Raw genomic sequence first — 24613 nt, 5'->3', positions numbered from 1 at the left:
CTGGAAGCATGGACTTGTCCACGGATAACATAATATCGCTGTAAACAGGACCAAAAGGAACGGCATCGGTATACATTTCCAAAGGATCTTCGAACAGATTCTAAACTAAACATAAACAAAAATATTGTGCTATTGTGGGGGAGGTACACAGCAACACAATATCCGAAATGGAAAGACTGAATATAGATATCCTAGGTGTATGCGAAACCTGGTGGCCGAATGTTTCGGAATTCGTATCCCATGGTGCCAAAATCTTCTTCTCTGGAAATTCGAACAAGAATCATAGGAATGTTGTTGGGATTATCATTAGAGGGAACATTTCCAAAAGCGAGGTAGGATTTTTTCCCAAGTCAGATAGGACCATGATGATCAAAATAAAAGCAAGGCCGCTCAACATCAATATAATTCAAGTATATGCTCCCACATCAGACAGAAGCAATGAAGAAGTAGAAATGTTTTATGATGAAATAGAAAGTCTTGTTAAACTTACAAAACCACATGATATAAATATCATCCAAGGTGATTTTAATGCAAAAGTAGGGAGAGGTGAAGTAACTGGTGTTACAGGACGATATGGATTGGGCGAAAGAAATGAAAGAGGCGAACGACTCATTCAATTCTGTCAAGAATTCAACATGAAGATAGCAAATACACTTTTCACTCTACCGCCAAGAAAGCTGTACACATGGAAATCTCCACAGGACAGAATTGGCAACATCATTAGAAACCAAATAGACTTCATTCTTATCAACAGGCGACACTGCTCATCAATTAGGAAGGCCTCAACATATCCGAGTGCTGATGTACCATCTGATCATAACCTTTTAATGGCAAAGATACGCATAAAACTAAAAACTCATTCTAAAAAGGCACAAAGTAAAAAACTTGACTTAGGAAAACTTCAAAACCAAACACTAAAATCGGATGTATGTACAAAACTAAATACAGAGCTGAATAATGTCGACAGCGAAGATATAGAAAATATATGGAATAATGTAAAGAATACTATAAACTCAATAGCCAGAAACACCCTAGGCAATTTTATAAAACCAAAGACCAAAACTTGGATGACTCAAGAAATACTGCAGCTAATGGATGAAAGAAGAGCATTTAAAAATAAAGATTACGAAAAATACTGGGAACTAAATAGAGAAATTCAAAGAGAGATACGTAATGCTAAAAATAATCACCTAAATACTCAATGTCAGGAAATTGAAAGACTTATGAGCCTACATGACGATTTCAACCTGCATAAGAAATTGAAAGAAGCATCTGGACAATATAGGAATACAAATCCATCTGTCCTTTTTAATAACAACAATGAACCGGTCTTTGAAATTGCAGAAAAGAAACATATCTGGAATGAATATATCCAAACACTATTTAAGGATGATAACAGATCAAGCTACGTTAACAATGCATCAGATTATATGATAGGAAACAGCATCACAAATAATGAAGTAGAATCAGCAATAAAATCCCTTCGAGATGGAAAAGCTACAGGACCTGATGAAATTCCAATTGAATTATTAAAAATGCTAAATAACAGCAACATTGAGCTACTGACAAAACTGTTTAACTACATCTACGATACTGGTATATACCCACAGGATTGGCTAAAATCCACCTTCATAACAATACCAAAAAAACCCCATGCCAAAAAATGCAATGACTATCGTCTCATTAGTTTAATGAGTCATGCTCTTAAAATTTTTCTTAAAATTATCCAGAAGAGAATATATGAGAAATGTGAAAAGGAAATGGGAGAAACTCAATTTGGTTTTAAGGAAGGAAAAGGAACCCGTGAGGCTTTATTCTGCATACAAATACTCGTTCAAAAATGTAGAAATGTCCACAAAGACGTATTTTTATGCTTTATAGATTACGAAAAAGCATTCGACACTGTGGAGCATGATAAGCTCATGGAAATTCTCACAGCAATTGGAATCGATGAGAAAGAGATAAGGTGTATTAAAAGCTTATACTGGCACCAGACTGCCCAAGCCAACATAAATGGAGATTTAACTGAAGATGTAGCAATATCTAAAGGAGTTCGACAAGGATGCATTTTATCTCCACTACTCTTCAACATTTACTCCCAAAAAATTTTTCACGAAGCAGTAGATGGCATCCAAGAAGGTATATTGATAAACAACAATTACCTAAATAATATCAGATATGCTGATGACACTACTTTAATATCCGACAGCATATCAGGCCTACAAAATCTTGTTGATAGACTAACATCAAGTAGTGAGTTGTATGGGCTAAAAATAAACACCCTCAAAACAAAATTTATGATAATAAGTAAGAACAACGCTCATAACGAGTTGATTTTAAAAATACAAAATTTCCAAATTGAGAGGGTACAAAGTTTCAAATACCTGGGAGTTTTGCTAAATGATCAATGGGACTACTCAAAAGAAATCAAATGTCGCATAGAAATGGCAAGAGATGCATTTCATAAATATAAAAAAGTCCTAATAAGCCATGATATAAATGTTGCAACAAAATTTCGTTTCATAAAAGCGTATATATGGCCAGTCTTGTTATATTCAGTCGAAGTGTGGACGTTAAAAGCGGCAGATATCAAACGACTCGAAGCATTTGAGATGTGGGTGTACCGTCGAGCACTAAAAATACCATGGGTCCTGCATGTACCAAATATTGAAGTATTGCGAAGAATGAATACAACAAGAGTATTATTAAACAACATAAAGAAACGGAAAACAGCATATCTAGGGCACATTATGCGAAACCGTAAATAAACCATTCTCCAGGAAATACTTCAAGCAAACATAGAAGGAAGACGTACCAGAGGAAGAAAAGAAATGTCATGGATTCAAAATATCCAGCAATGGACAGAATTCCAGAACGCCGAAAATTTAATAGGCATTGCGAGAAATAGAGATATATTTTCCTATTTTGTTAATAATTTATAAAAACATAAATATGTAATTTTTTGACAATTGTAATATGATCGCTAACATTCGAAAATCGAATACGCAATAAAGAAGAAGAAGGGGGAGGTACTCTATGGACGGGACCATTATGGGTCATTTTAGAAGTTAAACTAAATTTTGACAAAATATTAGGACCATGTTTGGAACAAATTGATTGCCACGTTCAAGCGATATCGTGCATACCAGTATAGCGAAATTGTTTAAATATTGGGGGAAAGTACCGAAATAGTGGACCGGTATTGCCCATCTTCGAACTGAAACTATGTTTGGACCAAATATGACGAAGGCTAAATGCATAGGTGCTAGGATGCATATGGTGCATAGGGGTTTTTTACACCTTTCAGGCTGTTTTCTCAAGAAGTATTGACTTGCCCCTGAAAAAAACTTCACCGTCGTAATTGAGGCAAAATGAAAATTATTCAACTAAAAACTGGTCTTAAAGTCAACTTATCCGAAGCTTTGTGTGAAAGGTAACCGAAGCAGTGGACAAATATGTAGAGTCCATATTAAGGATAGGTTAATCGACTTTCGATTAATCGACTTTTTGCAGTCAAAAGTCTAAAAATCGTTGTCGACTTTTGTCTGGAGGGAAAATCGCATAATCGATGATCTTGTGATCGATTTTCGAGTTTGCCCATAGATTGTTGACTTGGCGGTTTTGCAGTTTCAAAAGAAAACTCGAAAATCGATGAATAGTCGATTATAATCGAATTTCTGCGATTATGAAAAAGTCGAAAGTCGAGTTTTAAGACAACTGAAATAATCGCCAAACCGAAATATCGCATTTTTAGATTTAGACCAAAATCAAAAAATCGTTTATTGCTTTCCATTACCTATCCCTAGTCCATATTCAAACCTGATGTATAGCTAGTAGATATATTAGGGTGTGTAAAGTCAAATCGGTCACTACCTTCAAGCATGCGCACAATTTTTTCGAACATTTCTGAACTTTTGTGCGGGACGGCTTATCTTTGAACTTAAACTAAGTTTGGACAAAATATTACGAAAGCCAAATTCTGAACCGAATCGACAGATCCGTTCGAGAGTTATCTTGCGCTCCAAGCAGTACACATGGTGTCACACGGGTTTTCGTAACTTTCAGGCTGTTTTCTCAGGAAGTATGTACTTGCCCCTGATGTAACTTACACCGTGAATACAAGTTACTTATTTACTTAGCTGGCCCATTACAAAACATTTGTTTCATAGACCGAACTAAGAAAATATCTCCAATTCTCTCTGTTTAGTGCTTCGCTTTCTGGGATACCGCGCCTTGTCATCTCTTCATCCACTTGTTTGCGCCATCTATTTTTTGGCCTGCCAATTCTGCGTGCACCGCCATGTGGCTCGAATTTATACGCCTTTTTAGCGGGTTCATCATCACTCATTCTTATTATATGGCCTAGCCAACGCAATAGCTGCATCTCGATACGTTTAACTATATTGATGTCGTTGTATAGCAGATATAGCTCGTGGTTCATACGACTTCGATATTCACCGTCAACGCAGATTGGTCCGTAGATCTTTCGAAGAATTTTTCTCTCAAACACGCCAAGCACTGCCTTATCTGCTTGGGCAAGTACCCAGGCTTCGGATCCATACATCAGCAGGAGTAGTATCAGTGTTTTGTAAAGCGTTATTTTTGTTTGATGAGTTGTGGCTTGTTTTTGAAGTGCTTACTTAAGCCAAAGTTGCATTTGTTGGCCAATACAATTCTTCTTTTTATTTTGTTGTGTTTACGGCGGTGCCGAGGTATACGAAGTCTTTTACTACCTCAAAATTATAGGAACCAACTTTAACAGTTGGTCCGATCTCAATGGATCTCAATGGACGCATTGCGCGTCTTGGTCTTATATTCCTTGTATGCAATTTTCGAGTATAATAAATCAATATGTACGTACTTACCTTCAAATGTCCGAATTAACTCTATTGATATTCCATTATCACATCTTCAATCTCGTACACCATAGTTTATTGTATCCAATCTATTCTAAACAAGTTCCACTGTATTTCATCGCTAGTATCTGAAGCACATGTTGCGAAAATCCATTTCATGCTCTGTGGCCAAACCAAAAAACTCTGCTCAAACACTCAGCGAATCAATCAACAAACAAACCAATTGTTCTGTCAGTCCAAGGATGGAAAATTCAGTACAATAGTACTTTTCAAGAAAATACCGAAGCGCATTTTCGTAACAAATGTCTGTCATAAAGTTAGATCAACAGCAACAAAACTGAACAAATCAAGCAGATTTTTACTATAAAATCTATATTTTATATACATATAATATCTATAAAATTTATAGTCAACACTATGAAAACTCTCTCATTTTCTTTATACGATTCCACCAACCAAAATCCAGATGTTGGTTCCAACACTGTCAAACTGAATGAAATTTTAAAGCGAACTTCGTACATGTTCGTGTTGACTGTTCTTGTTTGTGAGCTTGCCTGACATTTCCTATGGCAGTCAATTCACATCAAGTCAAATCATCGGTCGTGAGTGGTTGTGCTGCCCGCTGTCTGTGATTCGTATCGTTGAGTTGGTTTGATTGTTTGGCGCGTTGTTGTTTCTTTGTCGGTGGTGTTCTTCTTCTTCAATTGTTTTGTTATGTTCTGCAAATTTTTTTTTGGACGACGCGCGATGTGTAATGTAATTTCTTACCAGTAGTGTTTTGTTGTAGTGCTGAAAAAAATAACAAACAAAAACAACAATAAAAAACGACATAAACGTAACAAAGCGCAATAGTAAATAATTCATCATCGAGTCGTGAAATTAACTACTCTAAACGGTATTAAAAATAAATTATTTTATTTAAAGTTTAAACTTTTTATAAATGAAACTATTCCGCAAACCTTTCGATATTCTATAATTGTGAGAGCAAACAACAACAATAATAATAAGTGACCAATTAATGTTGTTGCCTGTGGGTGTTTGTTTCAGCGTTGTTTGAGTGCAAAAAGTGGGAAAATCCATTATTTTTAATTATAAAATTAAAAAAAAAAACAGGTTCTAGGTAAACCCCCTTCCACAAGTCTGTGCATTTTTTAATTTTCAGCGGCATTTAAAATGATTAATAAATAAATTCAGTTCATAGTATATCTGTCTTATATCCGCAGTTTTGTAATTCATATCTGCACCCCACTGCACGACAGATCGATTGTTGCTGTTGTTGTTATTGCTATTGTTTGAATAGTAAGTTGTCTTTGTTGTTGTGTGCAAAAATCTAAAAATTCAGAGTGAAACAGAAATAAAATTCTCCTACTCCGCCAAGAGAAGTTTGTGCTGCTACCACCGCCAGTGTTGCCATTTTTCCATTTTAAAGTATGTGCTACCAAAATATGTCATGAACATTATGAACTAGGGACTGAGGAGCGAGTGTAGTATAAACAAACAGGTGATATTCTGTTGGAAATTTTTAATCTTGTGATTAGATCCAGAAAATGTCCAGATAATGTGAATCACAGTCAAAAATATCCACTTCAATTTCTTTGATTAAAACTGCGATTGCTAAGAGTTAACAGAGTCTCATCTGTGCTTTACGGTTGGAATTGTGTGTTTAGGGTCCAAGGCCGTATTTGCTGTACGCCATACCTTATTTGGTCCATCTAAACGAAACAGGTTAAATTTGTTTTCATTGGCATAAATAATAGCCTGTTTTGGTCGGAAGAACCAATTATGGTATGTCGTACGGCCTTGTGCCTTAAACACACAATTCCAACCGTAATGCCCAGAGGAGACTCTGTTATGGTATGGGGTTGTATGAGTGCTTCCGGTGCAGGGAATCTTGTTTTTATCGAGGGAAATAAGGATAAGATATATTATTTAAACATTCTGAAGGATAATTTGAAATGTAGCGCTAAAAAACGGGATTTGGAACAACATTCCAATTTTATCAAGATGTGACCCCAAGCACAAATCACACATTTTTTCGAGAATGGATGCCATATAACTGTCCAAAAGTGATTCAAACACCTCCCCGACCCACGGATTTGAATCCTATGCGCAATTAATGGAGTATTTTGGAGACGAATTTAAGAAGTCATAACATCTAAAATATAGGAGAACGGGGTAAAAATGCAGATATTTTGCACCGAAAATGTAGTTAAATCTTTGCCAAAAAGGCTAAAAGCTATAAAGGATAACAAATAATGTCATATCAAGTGCTAAAACTCTACGAAATCCTTTTTGTTTCATAAAACGTTCAGAGTGGATACTTTTCACTGTAAGGTAGAAATCGATGTTGTCTAACAATTTTTATTTTTTATCTACAGTATGCAAAGTTCATATTCGTACACCCCTAAAAAATTAATAAAATCGTTATTAATTCCATATTTTATGTGTAAATATGAAATAATTGATAGGATCTATCATAACGAAGAAAGATTTAAGAATAATAAAACAAATTTTTAATTTATTCCGTCATTTAGGTACAGATGGCGCCTGTGTGGGTGGCAAAGTTCGTATTCGTACACCTATAAGCACTATACATTTGGAGTTTTTAAGAATTTTCAAAGCAAAATACCGCACATTTTTATTCCTTTCTTCTTTTGGAATGCCTCTACTATAAAAATATGTAAAAACAACGGTAATTTTATTAAAAATTTTGCATGAATAAAAAGTCGGACGAATATTTGAAATACTTAAGAAAAATGTGCTAGATATGATTAACTATTGCAAATTATTCCCGAATTTTGGACGAAAATAGCTAACAGCAGTCCTTCTGTAACAATATTCGAGGTCCAATATGAAAATAAATGTCGTCGGCGTTTGGAATTGCAAAGAAACGTAATTCGGGCTTTGGAAAAGTAAACACATTTTTGGTTTTTACTTGGTGAAAATCGCAAGTTTCGTTTTATATTTGACATTAAATGTATTGAAGTTTTAGAATACGGTTTCGAAAATCATTTTGTGTCGAAAACTGTGAGAAATTATGAAGAAAAATTAAACTGTACAAGTTTTCATACTGTCTGCGTACGAATGAAATTCTACGCTTAATATGATCGAGGGTTATGGCTGCCAAAATTGCGAAAATAATGGTTTGTACGTCTTGAAAATTATATTTTTTTTACCGAAAGATCCATAATGAGTACAAAAATGTCAAAAGAATGAAGTACATTTTCCAGGAAAGAACGTGGGGTAACCTTTTGAAGCAATGCATTATTTTCGGGGAAATTTTCTTCCTTAAAAATTTGTTATTCCTCGTTATTTCCGATATCTCTTGACATAAAATGATTTCCGAAACCGTATTCTAAAACTTCAATACATTTAATGTCAAATATAAAACGAAACTTGCGATTTTCACCAAGTAAAAAACAAAAATGTGTTTACTTTTCCAAAGCCCGAATTACGTTTCTTTGCAATTCCAAACGCCGACGACATTTATTTTCATATTGGACCCCGAATATTGTTACAGAAGGACTGCTGTTAGCTATATTCGTCCAAAATTCGGGAATAATTTGCAAAATTTAATCATATGTAGCACTTTTTTTTAAGTATTTCAAATATTCGTCCGACTTTTTATTCATGCAAAATTTTTAATAAATTTACGGTTGTTTTTACATATTTTTATAGTAGAGGCATTCCAAAAGAAGAAAAGAATAAAAATGTGCGGTATTTTGCTTTGAAAATTCTTAAAAACTCCAAATGTATAGTGCTTATAGGTGTACGAATACGAACTTTGCCACCCACACAGGCGCCATCTATACCTAAATGACGGAATAAATTAAAAATTTGTTTTGTTATTCTTAAATCTTTCTTCGTTATGATAGTTCCTATCAATTATTTCATATTTACACATAAAATATGGAATTATTAACGATTTTATTCATTTTTTAGGGGTGTACGAATATGAACTTTGCATACTGTAATTTTGTTAATTTTGTTTCGAATTTTGTTAATTTTATTTTATAATATTTAAGTTAAGACACTAATGTAAAAATATAAAAAAGAATAAAATCGCTATCATTAATTAACTCTTAGCAATCGCAGTTTTAATGAAAGAAATTGAAGTGGATACTTTTGACTGTGATTCACTGTATGTGCTACCATGAACATTTTGAACTTGGACTGAGGAGCAATTGTAGCAGAAACAATTTCTGTTGGAAATTTTTAATCATATGATTAGAGCCAGAAAATATCTAGACATTTGAATGTTCACAAAATAATACGAAGGAGCAACTATAGTTCGGTAAAAACTCTCCAGTATTTATTGAAAAAGTTTTCGGAGGTAGGTAATTCAAATTTCACCTGTTCAAAAAATCATTGCTCCATACTGGACTTAGCCTTTCCGCTTGTGTACCACATTTGACAAAACGATTAACTTCAATGGTAAAAAACATCTAAAATTCTGTAGTGATAATGGACTTGTAATTTGAACGGGCGAGCTAGTAGAGATGAAGAAGGGAAATTTACATTTGCAAACAGAAATGGCTCCAAAATTGATTTGTGTGCAGTAACGCCTGAAATACTAGACTTCCTGTGCTCTTTCCAAGTAGATGGTCAAATATGGCCCGACTACTTTCCACGTGCGCCCTCATAGCCATATACGAGTTCAAAGAAGAAGGAACATTTCAACCTTCCGCCAAAATTAGCATGGAAAAATGGAAACAAATTTATTTACTCAAAAGGCTCTGAAAGGCTTACGGATGCAATAATACAAGAGGCTTTTCCGAACAATGCATATAAAGGGTGACACCACTAGTGATTTTTTTTCCTTGTTGAACGATTTTTAAAAAATATTATTTTTTACTGAAATGGTAAACCAAAAAAGTCAAACATTTTTGGATAAAAAACTGTCATTTTCTGGTCATAAAACGGGAAAATTTTTTAAAATAAAATCGATCGATAAAGGTCTAGATTTTGATGTCCTTAATAACCCCACAAAATTGAATGACGATAGGTTCATTAGTTTTGGAGTTGGTGTTGGCATCGATTTCAAAATGTCATTTCGAGAAAAAAAGGTTTTTAGTTTCTTAGTTGTAAACAAAACACAAATCTCAGACAATATTATTCCGACTTGAACATTTTACCGCATATTTAATGCTACTTCTACTTTAAAATAAGCCAGTAAAATTTGTTCGATTTTCTGACATTTACATGTGGGATGACCCCATAATACAAATATTACGTTCAAAAACAAATGGTCTGATACAGAATGTTTTCAAAGCAGAAAAAAATCGTTGCACTTTCTAAACAAGTTCAGGAAATCTGGGAACTCAAATGATAGAAAAACATACGTCGATCAAAGAAAACTATATGATAATTTATGTAAATTAAAAACCCGAGTATTAGAAAAGCATGGAAGTATGTAATATTAGAGAGAACATACGACAGTAAGGCCTGTTGAAAAAGGTTAAGAAAACCAGACAAGACAATCTAAATACCGACTGTTGTATCTCTGTGGATGTCTAAAAGCAGACCTTAAATTTTAATTAATTCTCAAAAAACATGAACATACAGTAATACTCTCCCCATGTTCATATCTGCTTTAAAGACATATAGCACCTGTTCAACAAAAGGGTAGTAACTCAAAATTTTGAAATTTTCACTTTTCACCAACAAACGATACATAATAATCAACTCCACCTACTGTAAAAAATTCCCAATGTTTTGTCTACTCTTTCATCAAAAAATATCGATATGTCAATTGTCATCTCTTCAGAATAACTACTCTGTATCGACAAAAGAGACTTATTTCAAGTTGCGCCCACATGTTTCAGGCATTTACATCGCGATTTTTTCAGGAAAAGAGTAGTATTTCGAATTGTTCCCTCTTAATGTTATCAATCGCCGCCCGTTTTTCAGTTAAAGGGGCACAAGTCGAAATAATTTCTCTACTAAAACAAACATTTGTTTCAACAAAATGGTAGAAACTCGAAAAATGGTTAGAAATATGATCAAATAGTTAATGAAATAAAAAGAAATCTAGTGCTGTAGTGTAGTAAAAAATATATCTTCACGATGGCATAGTTTTTGTGTATTATATCTTTAACATTAACATAAATCGTTTGTTGTCTCTACTGAAAAGTAGAAAATTTTGAGTTACTACCCTTTTGTTGAACAGGTGCGATATATCATATGTCTCTTTAATCCAGCGACGACCGCAGAAATACAACCAAAGCGAAGACATGTATGAACGTATGAGTGAAAAAAGCAACAACCACATTTGGTCTGTTCCTTTACTTTAAAAGATGGTAACAGTGGCAAAAAATGGTAAAAGTGGTGAACTGGTCTCATATAAATTGTATGCTTGTTGAAGTAAAGGAACGCTTTGCAGGTTAAAAATGGTAAGAAATGGTAACCTCAGGCAGGTAAAGGAACAGAGCTATTATGTTATTGTTTGTTTTCATTCATTTACACTGTACGTGAGAGAGAGAAGCAAAAACTACTCAGTGGGCGCACTCACTATACGATCTAAGCAAAGAAGCTCGTCCCTGCTTTAATCCGATAGATAGATATGCTGCCAGATGTAAACTTCACAATCGATGAAATAAAAGTGCAACTAAGAACTCTGAAGAACAATATGGCAACGGGCGATGACCGGATTCCATGCAACAGATGATTTCTTAGAACGATTATGTAAATGCTTTGCCAGGACTTTTGTACCGGAATAATTTTTCTAAAACTTAAAAAAGGAGATAATAATGACTTTAATAACAATAGAGAAGAAACAATCAGGTTTCCGGAAGAGTTACTACGCCGTACATATTTAACATTGCAAGTGCCTCGGAATAATATTGGCACCAAACAATTTACGAAAGAAAAAGAAGCAACTAAAATGTCGATAAGGGTGCCACCGTGGTGCAATGGTATGCACGCCCGCCTTGCACGCAGAAGGTCGGGGGTTCGATTCCCCGGCCTAGCAACATCAAACATTTTTCAACGGTGGCAAAATACCCCTCAGTAATGTTGGCGACATTTTCTGAGTATTTCAGCCTTGAAAAACTTCTCCATAAGTGGTGTCTTAAGACACGCCGTTCGGACTCGGCGATAAACAGTAGGTCCCATATCATTGAGCTAAATATGAATCGGGGTGCACTCATTGATATGAGAGAAGTCTCCCTTGTCCCGTATAGGATGTTGTGGAACAATGTTTTTTTTTTTTTTTTTTTTAAATGTCGATAAATTTGACGTGGAAATCTTTCATCTCCAAACCTTTGATCTATTTAACAGCAAAATATAAACTGTTTCCATTAGTTTGCCGCTCAATACATATATGGTTACGGAGCGCAGATATGGACTGCGTGGACCCATACAATTTTTTTCTAAACTAAATACATTTGATATGTGGACGGAGCTTAAGATCTTCTGCTCTGGATTATGTCCAAAACCGCCTAAGCGAACCCAAGTTTTCTTATTCACCATTCCATGGTGGCAGGCTATGCGATCCAACGTTCCCAATACAATGTTGTATCCAACGGATGTTTCTCCAAAACATAAATCTATTCAGAATATTCAATAAGAGGATATTGCAATGTATAGCAAAATTTAAAATGAGCATATCGCTTCGTGAGTTGAGAAAATAACATTCTATTTATACATCAATATGGTCTCAGGAAAGCTTGTGGAAGCTGTGTACAATATCAGAAGCCTTAAGTCTTATCTGAAATAAGTTTATTTCTGACATTAATTATGCTTCGTCTCTACATGCGATGGCTACAAAAATGATTGATTTACTTCTTTATTGGTTTGTTGTTTTTATCATTTGCTGATTCTATATTTGTATTTCTGTATCTTTGACACTTGTAAGGGGTAAAATGGACCTTGTACCTTTAAACTGCACCTTCTCTATATGAATTTCGATATTCCATGTACAAATTTACATATGACAGTCCTAAAAAGGTAAGGTCTTTTTGTTTATCTCCACATGGTTTCATTCCAAAGAATTCATTTAGAACAATCCGACCAAAAAATTGTCTCAAAAAATCGACCATTATCTTAAAGCAACAAAGGGTACTTTTATTATTTGCCTCTTCAACACTTTCAAGCCGTCATTATCTCATCGTTGTCTCAACAGCAACAACGACAACATTGTTTTGTTGACATTACCCGCAACAACAAAAAGCTTGAATGCCAACGAACAAAATTGTCTGTCTCTTCAACACTGCGGAGAATAAAACGAGAATTCCGCAAGAGGGTTGTGAATGTTTGTTTTGTTTTGATTTTCCTCCTTCATCTGTCATGATTTTATTTTGTTTATTCTTTCTTCTTTAACATGCGAATCACCAACGAAAAGCAACTGGCAAAAAAGACTGTTCAATGCACTTTTGACTTTTACTGGCAATTGTATTTGTGTAATTATCCCTTTCGGATTGCGTGAAAATTTATCGTAAAAGAACATTGACAAACGAACTAATCGTGCAGACGACACACAGATACAAGAGTGGATAACAACGACGCAACACTTTTCATGTTGTCCCCATTTTTATTTTTATTTTTTCTTTCATTGAGAACAAATACCAACCATTTGGGTGCAAATGTTGTTCGTTTGTGTGAGGGGAGGGGGCAAAATTCTATTTGCACAGCAAATATAGTATTATTTGGCATTATTACAGTGGCTCAGAGATAAAATAATTTCTTTTACCGTCAGTATCTGTGTTTAGTGACATACTTTGAAACAAGGCATATTCATATAAGGTAAATGCATGAATTACAACAACTAACAAATTTACAAAAACAACATTGTTGTTATTGAAAATTAATTGTCAAAGATAAATAATGAATAATAGGGTCGTTCCAAAAATTTGTTCAGGAAAAACATAAATGCATTTTGAAAATCCTCTAAAATAGAACAAATTTGAATCATAATGTAAATATAAAGCACTCAAAACTGTCGTAGGTCATTGTTATTACACGTTTCCGGCGAAAAGAAGAATTTTATGGTAGCAAATTTTGAAGTTTCAAATTTCATGAGTAGACCCTATTACATTTTGAAAACTAAATTTACAAAAAAGTAAGAATACAGCTGATTGTCACTTCTACCTTGTATAAATATGCCTTGCTTTGAAAAATATAAATGAAAACAACTTTTTATTACAGAGGTAAAGTAAGTACTACAACCAATACAACTCAACAACCACATAGGAATTTGTGTTTGTTTGTAAAGTTAGTGTCAAAGATAAATGTAAACAAAATAAGGAAATGCCTTGGAATTTAAAAAACTAATATCTTTTCACATTTGATTGAATATTTTGGAAAACATGAATGAAAACTAGATACATTTTTAATATGAGTGTTTCCATATCATTCCACTAAATGAATTTGTCGCAGAAAGTAAAATTCCTGCAAAAATGTTTGGGATCGCTGGTAATTCATCGAAAAAAGAGAAGTTGCTTCAAATTTTTGTTTTTGAAATCAAAATAGCACACGTTTATTAGGGCTTTATACTTTTCAAGTTTAACAAAATACAACGCATATTATCAAATATTGTACCGCCTCTATAAGCGGTGTTTTAGTGTGCGGTATGTCGTTCGGACTTGGAGGAGGTTACATATCAACGATATGAAGAAGTCTTTATGGGAAATAGTTTTTTTCTGATGAATAAATTTGTTCTTCAATAAATATACACTCCACGTCAGCAGAATAGAACACCTACATTTTTGTTAATGTTAGCTTATTTATCCCAAAACGAATGAATCTGCGTTTTCAATCTTGTGGGGATGTAAAGTCGATAATGTTCCATATCAAACACAGAAAAAATTATGTTTCTAGTTCTTCGCGAAATGATTTTCTGATCATTTTTCCGATAGTACTATGAAAAATAGGCATTTATTTTTGGTCATCAGGATAGAACAGTCACTTTATTTTCGCGAATTTTTGAGATAGTAAAGCCAAATTTTCTTTCAGTCGATAAAGCAAGGCTTTCTAATCATTTTTCACCAAAGAAAACCTATAAATTATTCCGCGGACACTGAAATAACAGCGTTAAAGGGTTTAAATTGACAGATATTGGAAACATCTCGGAATATCAATAGGAGTCGCGCAATTATGTCATATTTCTTCACAATAAGATAGAATATGACACAGACAACCTCGACGGATACAATCGAGTGCTTCGGATGCTGATAAGATGGAATATTTTCAAAATATTTATGAAAAAGGTCAAAATTTCTTAAAAAACCATGATGATTTGTTCAATAAAATGGTTTTTCGGCGAACATGTCTGCCATTTAATGGTTTGGAAATATACCCCAGATTTAGAGGAAAATAATCTGATATGAAAATAACCGCTATTTAATACACTGAGGGAAATTTTAGCACATTTTTCAAATTGAACACACCCTTTGGATTTTGAATTTTATATGTGTTCTTATTTCGGTGTCCGCGACTGTTCTTAACAGTGTTATGCTCCAATATAAATGGACCAGTTTATGCTCTCCATACCGGATTTTACGAATTAGTAGTTTTTTTTAACTGAAATCGCAAATGTAAAAGCCCCGTTTTCGCGGGAAAACACAGTCATGGAAATTTAGGTTTTAGGTTTCGTATGTTGTTTTATAAGGTACTAAAATTTTCCTCAGTGTATTAAAATAACGGTTGTTTTCGTATCAGATTATCTTCCTTCAAATCTGGAGCATATTTCCAAACCTTTGATCGGCAGACTTGTTCGCGGAAAATCCATTTTATTGAACAAATCATCATGGTTTTTTTAAGAAATTTTGACCTTTTTCATAAATATTTTGAAAATATTCCATCTTATCAGCATCCGAAGCACTCGATTGTATCCGTCGAGGTTGTCTGTGTCATATTCTATCTTATTGTGAAGAAATATGACATAATTGCGCGACTCCTATTGATATTCCGAGATGTTTCCAATATCTGTCAATTTAAACCCTTTAACGCTGTTATTTCAGTGTCCGCGGAATAATTTATAGGTTTTCTTTGGTGAAAAATGATTAGAAAGCCTTGCTTTATCGACTGAAAGAAAATTTGGCTTTACTATCTCAAAAATTCGCGAAAATAAAGTGACTGTTCTATCCTGATGACCAAAAATAAATGCCTATTTTTCATAGTACTATCGGACAAATGATCAGAAAATCATTTCGCGAAGAACTAGAAACCTATTTTTTTCTGTGTTTGATATGGAACATTATCGACTTTACATCCCCACAAGATTGAAAACGCAGATTCATTCGTTTTGGGATAAATAAGCTAACAATAACAAAAATGTAGGTGTTCTATTCTACTGACGTGGAGTGTATATCTCTAATATACATCGAACATAAAAATAAATATATAAAATGTCGTATGGAATTTGAGACTAACATTACTGCCCAGTTCAGTAAGCTGGGTATTGGTGTTACCTTTTTTTGTTCTACCATGCACTATAGGTAATTTGCCCTGTTTTTGAGGCAAAAAGTCGATTTTGCAACTTTTAATAATAATAATTTTTTAGTTGGCATTGAAAAAAGAACATGTCAAAATTTATTAATATGAATGACATTTTTCAAAATAGCGTCATTATCGCGGTTTTAATTGCAGTCAAAATGAGAATTTCGAAGAAGAACTAAAAAAATATATTTTGTAAGGCATATTTCAATGTACTTAAAACCGCGGAAAAATAGATCAAATATAAATATATGTAAAATGGAATATATTGGCAATTGCGAGAGGAATTTATTTCATATATAATATAGCTTAAACATTTTGGGTAGCGACCAAAAAACACAAAAAGTCAGAAATAAATATTTTATTTTTCTTAAACTCACTTCATATAGACTTATACTAAATTGGCCGTGTTTGGCCGTGATTTTGCCACCTAGAACACATTACTGAAAGTCTTCTGCATTGGTATTACTAGGTTTCAAAACCCGATTTTGCCCGTTTTTTGATATTTATGAGATTTTATTAGGTTACTTCTCAATAAAAAATCTTAAAATTGTGGAAGTTTGGTTTGAGGAAATAAATAATAAATGTAAAAAATATTGTTGTTTACAATTGCATTGCAAGTAAAATAAGTAATGGCGACAAATTGTTCGGTATATCCGGGTTTTCTATAAACGGTGCGGCAGTAGTAAGCTTCATTTTATCTCTCTATTACATATTAATCATTGATACGGTTTAAAGGAGTACTAAACTCGTCTTTATTAACGTATATTCAAAAAATATACAAAACTGTAGTAACAACTCGTTGGAAAATCTACTCGCGGGGACAAAATTTGTGTTGCTTACTACCGAGGTCGTTTTCATCAGTTTGTTGTGTATAAGAAAACTAATGAAAATGGCATTGGAATAAATAGCTTTGTTCGTTATATACGTAGTTGCTTATAACCGTTGTTCCTTATATCCGAATTTATCTGTAAAAATCTTTATTTTATCTCACTTTTACACATAAATAATTTAAAAAGTTAAAAAATCCTTTAATTCCGCTTTTATTAATTTTTGTCTCAAAAACAGGGCAAATTACCTATAGTGCCATGGACAGCGTACGGGGATGAATAGAAATTGGTTTTGATAGAAGGAAATGTGGATAAAACACTATATATCTGAATATACTAAAACAAAACTTACAACAGAGTGCAGAAAAAATTTATCGTGATTTCCGCTTCGATCAAGATAATGACCTGAAAAATAAATTAGTTATGTATATACAAACCTGGTTTAAATGAAATACTGCCTTGATTTGTCAAAATGTTATTGGAATAAATAAAATATTGAATAAAATTAGTGTCAATTTAGAAATGATTTTGCTATAAAGATGAACCCATAGAATTCAGTAAAAAACATAAAGTCCTTATATGGAGAGTCGAGGATCTCCTAAATTTCTACCAGGATGCTCTGGGTGTAGTAGGTATTAATTACAAAGCCGGAACTCTTGGGGCGAGCAGAAGCTCAAGTAAAATAATTAAAAACTACGTGACTATTAAAGAAATTCTAAAACGCATTTTACACTTGCACTAAAAACAGGTGTTTTTGGGAATTTACGTCATTTATTTGACATACATACATATATTGTATGGAGCATTGTATGGAATTGACAACTTAAACGATGTGTGTTTTATAAAACATATTAAATGTAAAATGGGTTTAAGAGTCCCTGATCTCAAACGCCATTACTGGTGAGATTTTCGTGATGGTAATGGATAATTAATCTGAAATAGCAATTTGAAGCAACTTCCAAAGATATGTATATATTTTCATTTAAATATATAGCTGAAAGTGGCATTTCTACCAGGGCTTCGGAGTTGGGGTCGGAGTCTAGCAAGTTTTGCTGGAGTCGGAGCCGGAGTCGTGAAAAAAAGCTCGACTCCGACTCCGGGCAACAATCTGTTCTACATTTATCAACATTTGTCAAATCAATTTAAATTATTTAAATGATCATAATTTAAAAAAAAAAACTCTTAATCTCTATTTTGACTACAATATGCATATCGGAAACATTTTTGGGTCAATTGATTGGAATAATGCTTGCATGTTCCAAATATACTTAGGGAAGATCTTTTAGAAGATTTACAGACCATTTTATAGAATACTCACTGGTCTTCTCTTGTTGTTTTTTATTAGAAGTCATTTATGTCTGCTATGAAAGAACCTGTCGGACTTCTATGAAAGACCTTGTAGTACTTTAAGGGAAATCATAGGAACAAATTCTGGACTTCTTGCTGAATTTGTATGAGAAAATTTAGAATCTTTTTAAAGACGATGTTCCTGCTATTTTTTAAACGGCATATTCTGTCGTTTGAAGAACAATGCGTCTTTTATAAATAGGAATGAAAAATATTATATATGCTGAGGAATGAAAAATATTTTACAAATTGACGTTAAATTATGAGCATTACCTCTATAGGATGGTGGATATATACATAAATTTCCAGAACTTTTTAACCATTTCCGATTTCAGTTCCACTTAGCCATACTAAACGCTGGTTTTACTTGTATTCTTTTTTAAGTGGTAGACAGAAGACACTTTCCACCATAAGATACTAAATTGTCATTCCGTTTGAAACATATTGAAATATTCGTCGGGAACTTTATAAAGTATAAAGATGTAAAATTGCCGGTTTTAAAATTACGGTTTACGATTTAGTATAACGGCACGGCCCGATTTTATGTATTTCGAAGGATTTCTTTTGTCACATTACGTGGTGCAATACGTAAAAAATAATTATGGGCGGACAAGAATCCGAGATATTGTCCTTGAAGATAAAGAGTTATGTAGGCAAAGGCCTACAAGTGTAAATCAAAATTCTTAACGGTTTGAAGAAAATGATCCCTTTTGACATAAAGGTTTCAAGTAACCTTAACCACGAAAGTGTATGTTAAGGGGCAATGCGCTATTTTGGTCTTCTATCACGCTGCGGTAATTATGGTAATTTGGTATTTCGAGTCTCATTGGGTACATAAGTCAAATTCGGAAAATTGTAAATATACTCGTATGTCGGTATTTAGGTAGAGAAACCTTGTAAGATACTGTCCGATTGCAGTTGCTTTGAAGGGTTTTGCTACATGTTCTGAAGTGTGAAGTATGCTGAAGTGCTTGTTACTTTGTATTCCGTATTGCCAACGAGAAAAAAACGAACAATATAGGTCTATGTTTTGGTACCCTCCCAATGTAATGTATCTTGAAAGTTCAAACTGAGATGACTGTAATTTATGTTGTGAATTTTATTTTATCTATTTTCGGAGTCGACTCCGGAGTTTTTTCGGAGTCGAAAAATAAATGGACTGGAGTCGGAGTCGGAGTCTGACCAAAAATGGCTCGACTCCGAAGCCCTGTTTCTACACAATAAGTCCCGGGCCACACTACAGTAATTTCACTGAAATTTTGACACGAAATTATGCGTCTCTAGATCGAGTTCCATAGTAGAGTAAAATCATAAAAATGCTGTAGTGGGAAATTCGAACTAAGAACGCCTAATTTCAAGAAATTTTTTAATGATATTCATACTAGTGTGGACCGGGATTAATTGACAACACGAGATGAATGTGTGGAAAAAACTCGATAGCAGATGGAATGCCAAGACCGCAGTCGATCAACCCAAATCCGCGAGAATATTACTAATAAAGATACCAAAATCCCAAAGGCATGGAAAATTAGTAGCAGGCCGTAGGAAAATTGCTCGTCTAACCCGAAATATATTGACAAAGCTGTGCGACTACGCTAATCCAAATTGGTGTCTCAGTAATAGTCATTGGCTGCTAATCGAGGGTCATCTCAGAGATATCCTCATCTCAGGCGATGTGGATAAGAGCAACTTGCAGCCATAGCAAATGATGAAAAGAGTCAAGGTCATTAACTAACGAAAATAAAGAAATCGGTGGGGAAGTTAGTGATCTGGCGGCCGTACCCGTTGATGTGATCTATGGTGCTGGACAGGATACTGAAGCTAGTCGAAAAAAGTATCAGCCGACAAAGATATACCCTCAGCCTATGTGAATTGAAAGTTTCAACCAAGGACATATCTAATGTATTTAGGGTCTCTTCAGAATTTTGTGGCCCTTTTTGGATATTTCTACTTGCCTTTTAAGTTAGAAGTTAAACTAAATTTGGACTAGGAGATCCCTAGTTTGGACCAAATTGGTTGGTCCGTTCAAGAGATATCGTGCATACCATTTTAGTGACCTTTTTTTAGTACGGGGGGGGGGGGGGGGGGGAAGCACCGGAAGTTGTAGATCGGAAACTAAATTGGAAAAAATATGACGAAGGTCAAATTTTGGACCAAATGGGTTGATCAGTTCGAGAGTTATCTCCAGCCACTTCACATGGCTAGGGCTTTTAACACCTTTCGGTTTGTTTTCTCAAGAAGTATGGATTTGCCCTGAAAAAACTTTTACCGTCGTAAAGGATACAGCGAATGCAAGTTGGTTTAACAAAAATCAATGTGATCCGAAAGCAGGTCTTAAAGTGAACTTATACGGAATTTTGTGTGGGAGGTACCCGAATGAGTGGACGTATATAGTCCCTATTCAAACTTGATCTATATCTGGTAGATATGGTAGGATGTGTAAACTATAGACCAAATATTTTTGAACTTTTGTGGGGGAGGTACCTGAAGGATTACACCGATGTGGCTTATTTTCGAACTTAAAATAATTTTGGGCAAAATATTACGAAGGCCAAATTTTGGACCGGATCGGCAGATCCGTTCGAGAATCATCTTGCGCTACAACCACTACACACGGTGTCATGGGGGTTTTATGTACCTTTTAGGTTATTTTCTCAGGAAGTATGGACTTGCCTCCGATGAAATTTTTAGCGTCGTATAGAGAGTAAATACAAGTTGTTACAATAAACATCAAAGCGATCCGAGAGAAGGACCTAAACTGAACTTCTCCGAAATTTTGGCTGGGAAGTACCCGATGGAGTGGATCGATTGAGTCCATATTGGAACCTAATCTAAGTATGGTAGAAATTTCACCATGTGCAAAGCATGGACCAAATCGGTTGCTCCCATCAAGAGTTATGGTGCACACAAATTTTTCAAACATTTCCGAACTTTTGTGTGAGAGGTACCGGAAGGAGTGGACCGATGTAATCCATCTTCGAACTTAAACTAAATTTGGACAAAATTACGAAAGCCAAATTTTGGACCGATGCACAGTGGATTGGCCAAAAATAAAAAAATGAATGTCAAAATTTTGGTACAACATCTGGCAACAATGACAGCTATGGCATAGACCTTTTTAAAAATATATTAGTTTTGGCTTCATTCGAACGCGATCTTCTTAAGAATAGCTTCAAAAGTTGGAACATTTTACTAATATTTTTCGTTGGGAGTTCAACCCATATTTGAAGTGCAAATAAATATATTCAAAATATCGCGAAACTAATACGTATAGCAAAATATTATAGTGGATTTTGAAGGAGGGGGTAATGGCTTAATTTTTATTAAAAATAGTGTTTTAGCGTGTTTTGGAATTCTAGTCAGCTGCATATTTTATTGGTGTATTTTTTAATGCCAATTCTATCATATACTTAAATTTGACCTAAGATTTTAGTCATGATGCCCACCTCGGGAATAAATTTCCAAAGTAGGTTATGGGTTTAAGATTATTCAGTAATAAAATCAACTGCCATCTTGTGCCAGACTATAAATGGTGGGTCCCTAGAGTAGGGTTTCTATGGATATATTAGCGTATAACTCTTTAATTAGACCACGTACATTAACATAATTGGCATCAGTGGCAAGATGAAGAAATCTTCTTCCGAATTAGTCTTTCGTTGGCGGTACGTGCCTTCTAGGAAAAACGCTATAAGGTCTATATTAAAAATTTTACCAATTTTCAGACAAAAATATTGATTTTTTTAATCCGCTAAATTTGTTGGATTTTATGTTGTTTTGGAGATTGTTTGGTTTCCCCAAGCCTATTTTTGCATCATAGGATAATCGGGACCTTTGTTCATGTCATTTTGTATTAACAGCATAAAACAATTCTTACCGTATACCCCCTCCAGAGGGGAAAGGGGGAAAATGTCACGCTCGAGGTTTCTTAAAACACTCTTCGCAGCAGCACAAAGCTGTAACCGGAGCATTGGCTTAAGTTTTACACTCTAAATATTTTTGGCCACTTTCTCCATACAAGTGGATCCACTGTGCGATGACTAAATCAACTTCAAATTGTCTGAAACGGATTTCGTATAAGCATACTTGGGGTCTAAAACCATTATTTCCCTTAGTGAATCATCGAGGTTTGGACATCTAGAACAGCAAATGTCTTATACGATCCAAGTCTTAGGTATAAGCGGAGTTCTGATCATAATATCGAAGAGCGCTAAGTCGTTGCAGAAATCGAAACCAACATCTCACTATGGCTCGATTTAAGAACAACGTAACACACGTCACCATAGTATAGTACTATGCACCCAAAAACGATGCTGAATTCTCTAACACAAACGTTTCACATGCTGTAGAAAGTACTGTGAGAATCAGCTTTAAAATTGGTTTATCGAGAAATAACTAATGCTGGTGGAAGTATTGAAAAAGACTCGTTCAAACGTATTTACACAGAAGGAAGGTTTAAATTATGCTTAAACATACAGTCCAGAAACAAGAATGCCTAGTTTCCGGTCTGTCTTAAATATTGCTGCAACTACCTTTGCCACAATTCGAGAAAAATCTAAGTCGTGAGAAAATCTAAATTTCTCAAAGAAAATTTTGGACATATTTGCCAGCAAAAATTCGGATCCGTTAGGCATTATGTAACCCATTACAAAATAATGTAAACAAAAATAACTTCTTATGTTACTCCTTACTAAGTTATGAGTACGGTGGCACAGAGCGTGTGTGTCCGACTACAAATCAGAGTTCAACGCTCACCGCCGGCCGGGTACTTTTTGTTAAACAAAACAAATAACAACCCGCGTAGCCTAGTGTGAAGTGTGTTCGTCTACAAATCACAAGTTCGCAAGATCAAATCCATCAGACAGCAGAATAAAAAATAATAAAAATATGAAGTGTGTTGATAGTGTTTTCCTTTTCTGTGAGCCACTGTACACCACTATGATTTAATCATGTGACGACACAATTTCTCTTTCATTTGAATGACTATTTGGTTAGCCACCAAAATAACAGTGTCAGTTTCTCATAGTCACCCATCATCCTCTTCCTTTTTTGTGTGTTGTAATTTTATTATTATGTTTGGTTTGTGTTTGGCGAGCCATGCCGCCTACCCGACAGTCTGGTCACTTGGACGACGGCACTTCATTTCGTTTCTATTGTCAGAATAAAAACTGCGGTCGGTTGGTCCGTGTGTGTTATTACTGTACGACACAAAAATGATGACAATTCTTTGTCTTCGGACCAGACACAAAACGGCAACGAATGATTATTCATTCGTACCCACATAGTATATGTAAGGGGATTTTCTAATGGCCTTTCCTATTTAACCCTGCTGTGCGGAGGATCCCGTCGAGCTTTGTCTCTTAATAAAATGGGAAAAACTTAAAATAAACGACAAAGTTAAACGTCTGCTGTCAATAGCTGAGAACGTGTACTAGGTTATGTGAAATTTTCGTTAATTGATGAGCGATTTTCCTTGAAGTGTTTACATTGCTTTTTGGGGAGAAGTTGCAGGGCGGCGGCCAGGGGGTTGTTTCGACCACTAACTCTTGGTGTTTGTTTACAAACAATGTAAATTAATTTTCAAGTGCAAGTAGTCGAGTGGTGGCGGTGGGCAAAATCATCGAGATATTCATTCATTCAGACCCATTTGAATTCATTTGTTTGTTATCGCGATATTGCAATTGAGTGTGGGTCGGCATCATCTAAGGTTTTCATGTAATGTTACGTAGCATGTATTGAGTTTGAACGCTTTACACAGATTGATATCTATAATTTGTGCAATTGAATCGTGTTTCGAATTCAGAAACTAACGTCAGATGTATTCAAATGTCTTTTCAATTTGACTGTACTGCAATCAATGTAGTGTTGATTTAAAGGAAAAAAAGTCGGCTTGAATTAATCTCCAGTTTAACTGAAAACTCGAAGATTAAATTGAACCAAAAATGAGAGAGGGTGCTGAGAGGCAAAGGGTTACCATATGCCTCACCTCTCTCTCCTACAAAATGACAATTGCCGCAAGTAAACTCGCCCAATGTAAATTGGGACTTAGACCAGAATCTCCCTGCTCATAAGTAGTACTTAAGTAGAAAAACATTGAAATAATTCGCTCATTCAGCAAAGTCCATTCAAACGCGTTACATAGTAACAATC

General features: G+C 34.6%; 1 protein-coding gene across 3 annotated transcripts in view; it reads left to right on the top strand.

Annotated features, from left to right (window-relative positions):
• Window positions 1-5422: 5422 nt before the first annotated feature.
• Best1 (bestrophin 1) overlaps window positions 5423-24613 on the top strand; it is a 99339-nt gene continuing 80148 nt past the window's right edge. For 2 of the 3 annotated variants that reach the window (XM_073961362.1, XM_073961361.1), the window contains exon 1: window positions 5425-5751. The gene's annotated coding sequence lies outside the window, so the exon portion shown is untranslated. Of the gene's footprint in view, window positions 5752-24613 lie in introns of all 3 variants that reach the window. The other variant, XM_073961365.1, reaches the window with a different exon arrangement.

Source organism: Musca autumnalis, unplaced genomic scaffold (assembly GCF_047663935.1).
Source record: "Musca autumnalis isolate F117 unplaced genomic scaffold, ASM4766393v1 scaffold_1, whole genome shotgun sequence".
NCBI lineage: Eukaryota > Metazoa > Arthropoda > Insecta > Diptera > Muscidae > Musca > Musca autumnalis.
The sequence above is the reverse complement of the archived record's forward strand: the minus strand, read 5'-3'. Positions and strand labels throughout refer to the sequence as shown.